This window comes from Tiliqua scincoides, chromosome 4 (genome assembly GCF_035046505.1).
Source record: "Tiliqua scincoides isolate rTilSci1 chromosome 4, rTilSci1.hap2, whole genome shotgun sequence".
Lineage (NCBI taxonomy): Eukaryota > Metazoa > Chordata > Lepidosauria > Squamata > Scincidae > Tiliqua > Tiliqua scincoides.
The window spans coordinates 3,954,246-3,962,127 of NC_089824.1; the positions used below are offsets into that span (position 1 = coordinate 3,954,246).

Genomic DNA, 7,882 nt, shown 5'->3' on the forward strand with positions numbered 1-7,882 from the left:
CCTGATAACAAGAGACCTGCAAGGCCTCCTGGGAATTGTAGTTAAGAACATAAGAACAGCCCCACTAGATCAGGCCATGGCCCATCTAGTCCAGCTTCCTGTATCTCACAGCGGCCCACCAAATGCCCCAGGGAGCACACCTGATAACAAGAGACCTGCAAGGCCTCCTGGGAATTGTAGTTAAGAACATAAGAACAGCCCTGCTGGATCAGGCCATAGGACCATCTAGTCCAGCTTCCTGTATCTCACAGCAGCCCACCAAATGCCCCAGGGAGCACACCAGATAACAAGAGACCTCATCTTGGTGCCCTCCCTTACATCTGGCATTCTGACACAGCCCATTTCTAAAATCAGGAGGTTGTGCATACAAATCATGGCTAGTACCCCGTAATGGATTTCCTCCAGAAACTTGTCCAATCCCCTTTTAAAGGCAACTAGGCCAGGAAGGCAGCCAGACTGTACAGCACCAGAGAGGAACACCAGCACGGCTTCTTCCACAGTCCCAAACTGATGTGAATGTGTGGTTTCAAACCCCATGTGAGTTGAAATGCATCGAAATGCACATGGATTTAATTTCTCACTGAACATGAGCACGACTGATGTGGGCATTTGTGAGGGAGGGTGTTTGCCCATTTGACTGTTCTCTCTTGCAAAACATGCCCTGTGTATGGAAAGAACAGACGCACACCTACATCTCAGGGTGAAATATTCTACTCTCTTCTTCACCTTGATATGCACTAGTTTTATAAGTGCAGAGAATATGCGCCACCTGCCGTCTAGAGCATCTACCCTTCATCTGCCACTTGCAAAAACCAAACTTCATCTCTGAGCTGGCTCCATTGTTTTCTTTCAGCAATGGAAAGAAATTTCCATTTCAGCATTTCCTTGCAGTGTAATTCCCACAAACACACATGCACATATGCGCATGAGCACATGCAGATAATTCTTCGTCCCCATTCCTTCTCCTCCCCTCCCCTGGTCCTGTCAGGCTACCCCCCCTTGTAAGGGGGTGCTCATTGGCTGGCTGCTGCCGAAAGCCTGAGTGGGCGGGTGGCAGAGTGCTATAAAATGTGTTACTAGTTATTTCTATTCCTTATCCTTTCGGGGAGGGGAGAGCTGAGCTGTCACTCCAGGGGAAATGTGAAGGCTTGGTAGCACCCTTGTCCACCCACTGCCTGCCACGGCCTACCCATGGTGCTTTTTTGAGACGTTGGGGGAACACGTTACATGCTGAGCAAGTTGGAAAACGGTGCAAAGTGATGATTCTTTTCAGTCTGCTCTCCTCACTCTCTCTTCCTCACCTACTTTTCAATGTTAAAGCAGTGACTTTCAACAGATGTGCTGTGAAAAGCTCACCAGTGACAGCAGCCTGGCTAGAGGGGGCACAAAGCACTACGCCTCCATTTGGCTCCCACTGCCTGGAATGGGAGGGGGAGGGGCCACTTTCATGCCACATGGAGGCTCCCTGCACAACATAGTGCTTTGCATCCCCTCTGGCTATGCCACTGACAGGTGTGCCAGGGGGTTTGGAGCACAGTGGTTGAAAACAGTGGGGGGGGGTGTGCGGGTCATACTGGCTGATGTGCAAGCTGATGTGCATGCTTCAAGGGGGGCATGACACCACTATTGGCCAAAAATTTTTAAATTTGGTATTTTTGACAGCAACTGTTACCCTGCACATGCCCGATCTCGTCTGATCTCGGAAGCTAAGCAGGGTCAGGCCTGCTTAGTACTTGGATGGGAGACCGCCTGGGAATACCGGGTGCTGTAGGCTTATACCATAGTCTTTCGAGACTGCAGGTTGCCAACCATCTCCCTATACTGAACACTATCTCCCAATCTCGTCTGATCTCGGAAGCTAAGCAGGGTCAGGCCTGGTTAGTACTTGGATGGGAGACCGCCTGGGAATACCGGGTGGTGTAGGCTTATACCATAGTCTTTCAAGACTGAAGGTTGCCAACCAATTATGCGACTAATACAATCGATGCGTATTTTCATGCAGAATGCAATGAAACAAACCTTGTTGAAATATCTCTATTCTATCCAAAGTTATAGCCAAAAAGACAGTGGGGGTGGGGCAATGGTATATCACCATGCCATGCCCAGATCACTGCCCCACCCACTGCCTGGTATCAGGTCCATCATAGGGGTGACATGCTGGCCACCCATCCTGGGTGATGCAAACCCTAGTTACACCAGTGGTTGAAAATAACTGAAAAACTATTCTGAGGCTTTGTTTTTAGGGCAGCTGTCAGTTGTAACAAATTGTCTGTTCAGATCCAGGAAGCTGCACTAGGTGGGCCTCTGGCCTGATCCAGCAGGGCTCTTCTTGTGTTCTTATGTCTGGTTGTTAAGATACACAGCTGCCCTTCAAACAGAGCCACAGAACTCAGAAGATTCTCCCATAAGTGTAATCACAAAACATGAAGCCCATAGAGAAGACTAGAGGTCAGTGTTCCAATAGAAGAAAAGGTTGAAAATCGCTGTGTTAAAGAAATGTTGGGTGGTTCCCTATTAAAAATTTGCACGTGGCCTTTCAGGGTCCCATTTTCAAATGTTCAGCTCAGTTTCTTTTCTAAATGGACACCCAAAGAGGGAACACAAATACGTTTGTGTTTCACCTTTCTTCCATGGTGAACCTCAAGACAGTGTTCTTGGAGCTCCCATCCAGGCAGTGACCAAACTCAGACCTTCAACCAGATACTCTCAGATGATGCCCTGGGGCTACAATATCAGGCCGACTCACATGAAACCGAGCTAGGACCTGAATGCAGCTTCTTGTCAATGATACACTCAGTGGAGAACCTGGCTCTGCTGCCACCCAGTGTGCAAAGAAGCCCCGAATCAGAACATAATCAATGGGATGTTTGCTCACTCCTAGTTCACATGTTGTGATGGTGAGACACTTTCAAGTGGGAGTCAATTAGATGGTTTTCTGACTTGATGACTTGGATGATGTTTTTGTCAAAGACTTGGGCCACCTTCGGCTTGATTTCATTACAGGCATTGTATTATGGGGGAGGGAGTACTGTTACCAGATGCAAGGGAATAGCACCAGGATGTAGGCCTCTTGTTGTCTTATGAGCTTTCTCAGGCCAGGGATCTGAAGGCCTTAGGAATGGACCTCAATAGATGGGAAACCCTGGCCTCTGAGCGGCCCGCTTGGAGGCAGGCTGTGCAGCATGGTCTTTCCCAATTTGAAGAGACACTTGGCCAACAGTCTGAGGCTAAGAGGCAAAGAAGGAAGGCCCATAGCCAGGGAGACAGACCAGGGACAGACTGCACATGCTCCCGGTGTGGAAGAGATTGTCACTCCCGAATCAGCCTTTTCAGCCACACTAGACACTGTGCCAGAACCACCATTCGGGGCGCGATAGCATAGTCTTTCGAGACTGAAGGTTGCCAACAACATTGTTTCTCAGGCCTCTGATGGGCCACTGCGAGATATAGGAAGATGGAGTAGATGTGTCTTTGGCCTGATCCAGCAGGGCTCTTAGATTCTTTAAACCTGGGAGCAGGGAATCCCCTGATTCCCTTTGCATGGGAGTAGAGTTATTCCCTTTGCATGGGTGTGTGAGACCTCATGGCATGGTGAACTCCAAGTAGCTGGACAGAGTTATGAAGAGAGGTATGCATGTTGGGAGGTCAAAGGAGAGGGGTGGGAAGAAGCCAGGGAGAGACACCCCCCCCCCACAGGTCAAAGGGGAGAAAAGGTCTGAGACAGGTAGCCTGGAGTCACCTGGTTCCTGGACAATGCACTGCCCCCTAGTGTCCTGCAGGTGGCATTATACCTACTTTCCAATACTCCTGAGGGTTTGACCCAGGAGAGAGTCTAGAAGACCATCTCACCTGCTCTCTCAAAACTCATAGATATTAGACAACCATATCTGGTGTGCTCCCTGGGGCATTTGGTGGGCCACTGTGAGATACAGGAAGCTGGACTTCCTGTATGGCCTTCCTGTATGGAGGGCCTATGGCCTGATCCAGTGGAGCTGTTCTTATGTTCTTATGTTCTTATGTTCATATGAGTTGTCCAACCAGGCATAAAAACTCACATGGAAGATCTGAACTCACCGATCTACAACCTGATCTTATTGTGGTCTTTAGGTGCTGGATCTCATGATTTGCAGCAGTAATTCCAGGCACAGTATTGTAAAAGATGCACCACCGTTGTTCATTTTGGAATCACTGGGACAAATGTTCAGAGACTCTACGCATGTTACAGTGATGTGCAGAAGCCCCACCAGATCAGGTAGGATGGTGGTGGCAGTCGCTTCAGGGGAGGTTCAGGGTGGAAAGCAGGGTGGGCAGGGGGTGGATCTTGGCAGGAGCAGTGCACACCAGGATCCTATTTCCCTTTTCCCAGCCAAACATGATCTGTTCATGCTTATAGGACTTACTCCAGGTAAATAACTGATGTAGGTCTGAGGAGACCCATTGGTTTCTGGATGGCCTACAGAAAGGTAAGTAAAATATGTTTTTACTTAATTCTGCCAGGCTGTCTGCTTGACCCCCCACCATAGGATGTAGTACACGGTCCAGTAGCGCAGCTGCATCACGGTGGGCAATAGGAGTGGGGCATAAGAAGTGAAATAAATATTTGGCTTATTCCTTGTGGGGGAAAACAAACACATACACATACAGACATACACACAGATAACACATGTATAAGGAAACCCATGTGGGTTTTGCATTCCATTATGTGCTACATCTATAGGAGATGTGGATTTTCATGTGAGTTTTTGCACACTTGTTCTGGGCCAAAGTCTGAAGTACTACCAGTGGCATAGCTAGAGGGGATGCAAAGCATTCGGTTTTGCAGGGAGCCTCACTGCAGCATGCAAGCACCCCTCCCTCTCCCCTTTGGAGCCAGGCGTATGCCTCCATTTTGCTCCCCCCACCTGGAACGATAAAAAATAAAGCCACTGGTAGTGCTTTGGACTTTGTCCCAGAACAAGTGTGCTAGCTTTGCGCCCCCTCTAGCTACGCCACTGAGTGCTACAGTCCTGAAATGTTCTGCCCCATCTGCTGTTTGGGTGATCTTGGTCCGAGTTCCCAGGGTAGAGGCAGGAACAGTGCCCTAAACGTTCATGGTAAATTTAGGTTTTGAGTTATGGAACCCAGAAGAACAAATTAAGCGCAATGGGCCAGTCTCTCAAGCGGTGTGTTAAGACCCTTGAGAGGTGAGAACTAATTGGGAACCTGCATTCCTGACCCACTGGGCTGTTGAAATGGTGGGCCAGGAGTATGTAAGATCGGTCAGCGAGACCCAGGGAAGACTGTGACATGAGATATTTTCACATACATTTTCTCCCATTTTTATACATTTGATTTAATCTGCTGCGACTCATTGCAAGAGTTTGGGTTGAAATTAGCAAGATCTTTAAATGAAACCTAGTAGGAGTAAGTGGCAGACGAAGAAAGCGCTCTAATCAGGCAATATTAAGTGATTTTTGTTTGTTGGCTCATCTTGGTGGGAAGTGGCTGCGGGGGGGAGGGGGTCATGATGAGCTCCTGCACTTCAAAATGTGCCACTCCATCACTGGGTGGTGGAACCCAGATCAGTGTCAGGGAAAAGAGGTTTCCATCCTTTGCCCCTGCATCTCAGGCCGGAATGGCACCCCTCTCTAGTTATCTACAGTGCTGTTGCCATCCAGGCTGATCTGAAGAATGGGAAATGCCTTGGCAACAGCCAGCAATGGAAATGTAGCTCCCGAGCAGCCCCGACACCCAAAACTCGGGGGAGGGTGGTGACAATGTCGCCGGTTGTCTTGGCAACGGGAATACCACCTTACTCGCCTGATAGTCTGGGTGCTTTGCAAGAGAAAGCTGGGAGAACCAGAATAAAGAGAAGGAATACTCTTCTTAGGCACACTGGGACTCAGTTGAAGACGGGTCCAGGGGGGCATGGCTGAGTCTGGGGTGCGGCTGTGGAAAGCTGCAGCACATTCACCCCCCCTTACTCACACCCTACTGTGGTCCCAGTACAGATCTGTCCCCTATGACAGGGATTTGCTTTGAGTTCCCATTGACTCCCATGGTTAGAATCAAATGCAGGAGGAGAAAAGCCACATGGACCATCCTTAGTCCCTTTGAGGAAGGGCAGGAGGAAAAATCCAATCCCAGCGGGGATTCAGCCAGTGCTGCAAACTGACACCAGCAACCATGGCTCAAGGTGAGAACAGAGGTGAGGCCCAGCTGCCTCGTGGCGTCATGGAAGGGAAGGTTCATCCTGTGCCCGAAAGATAAAAAATAAAGTTCTCAGGAATCCAAGTGATGTGTCAAGAAATGCTTCATGTGGTTACCTGTTGTAACCAATTTGAATATTGTTGAGTATTGTGCCAATTCAGCACGTGTGCAAATATTTGTGTCTGCCATAGAATGGATTCTGCTGATCACGGAGAAGGTAAAGAAGCAATGTCGGGCATGGAAGTCCGGCCTGTGACCAGTGGGAATCCTGCTCAACCTCTGTGACTTCTTGATGGATGAATTGACATGCATGGGCCTCCCTTAGAGTAAGAAGCTTGAGAACTACCACCCTAAACATATGAAGTTGCCTTCTGCAGGGTCAGATCCTTAGTCCAGCTTAGTGGCCTAGGTAGAGGGGGTGCATAGGTAAAAGGTGCATGGGGGCATGTAGGCTTTTGCAGGGGGCCCACCTCAGCATTCAAGCGGCCCAGACCCACCTGTAGATTGAAACTGGGACCTTCTGGATGCCCCTTCTCTAAACAAAATCTCATATGTTTCAGCCAGATCTTGTCCATAAAATTATTCACTGACTGCCCATGAGTTGGTCTTTAATTGATAGATGTGTGTTAATCATCATGCTGGATTACCCCAATTTTATTTTATTTTGTTTTATTGGCTGACCAGAGCTTGCTAGGTGCTCCAAGGAAATCTACAGCTTCTGCTATATCCACCCCCTGCCGTTAATTCCTGCATCTGTTACACTCAGAATGGAACTCAAATGTTACATTTTCTTCCTAATAGAAGTATGGTATAGGAGTCAGCGGGGGGGGGGGGGGAAGTTTTCAAGAATATGGATGAGCAGATTTTCCCTGTTCTTTTATTGTTTTTTGAGTTTTCTCCGCCCTGCGTTCCATTTATCTGCAATGAATTTAACTAGGAACATTTCTCAAATTAATTCCACCATTACAGCATCTTTGCTGCAGTTTCAGTTCCATGGGTTAATTTACCTGTTTTTCTCCTCTCTCTCCCACAGATGTGCACATGAGCTTTGATAAAACACTGCAGAAAAGCAATCCTGAAGGGACTGCACTGCATGCACAGCTTCATGAAGATTCCTTCTGTGCGGTTTTCTCGAAATGCACAGGAGTGCCTGTGCTGTGCAGAATTTGAAACTTGATCCAGCCAGTCATATCTAGTTTGCTTTTTTTGTGATGTCTTATCAGTGCACACATATGCACTGACACACATTATGTCAGAATGCCAGATGCAAGGGAGGGCACCAGGATGAGGTCTCTTGTTATCTGGTGTGCTCCCTGGGGCATTTGGTGGGCCACTGTGAGATCCAGGAAGCTGGACTAGATGGGCCTATGGCCTGATCCAGTGGGGCTGTTCTTATGTTCTTATTCCTCTTCCCTGTTCCTCACCACCCTACCACATGGGGGGCTAGCCTGGTAATTAGCTTCCACCTGCCACCCCCCGCACCCAATAGGGTGCTTGGTGTGTGCTGTACATCAGCCAAGAAGTTTTGGTAGTCTGCTTCTGAGAATTGCACTCCATTGCCCCTGTAGAACTCAGCCTGGGAGCCAGCAATGTTAGGCTGGTTGACAACTGCCCCTCCTACATGCCTCCCCAGGAGCACATTCTTCTTTGCACTTGCCCCTTTCTGTACTCACTATTCTCCTGGAACCCCTCC

At 48.7% G+C, this 7,882-nt stretch overlaps 2 pseudogenes; both read left to right on the plus strand.

Annotated features, from left to right (window-relative positions):
• The first annotated feature begins 1,654 nt into the window (after positions 1 to 1,654).
• LOC136650419 (5S ribosomal RNA) lies at positions 1,655 to 1,774 on the plus strand (annotated as a pseudogene).
• A 29-nt stretch (positions 1,775 to 1,803) lies between these two features.
• LOC136650151 (5S ribosomal RNA) lies at positions 1,804 to 1,926 on the plus strand (annotated as a pseudogene).
• Positions 1,927 to 7,882: the final 5,956 nt, after the last annotated feature.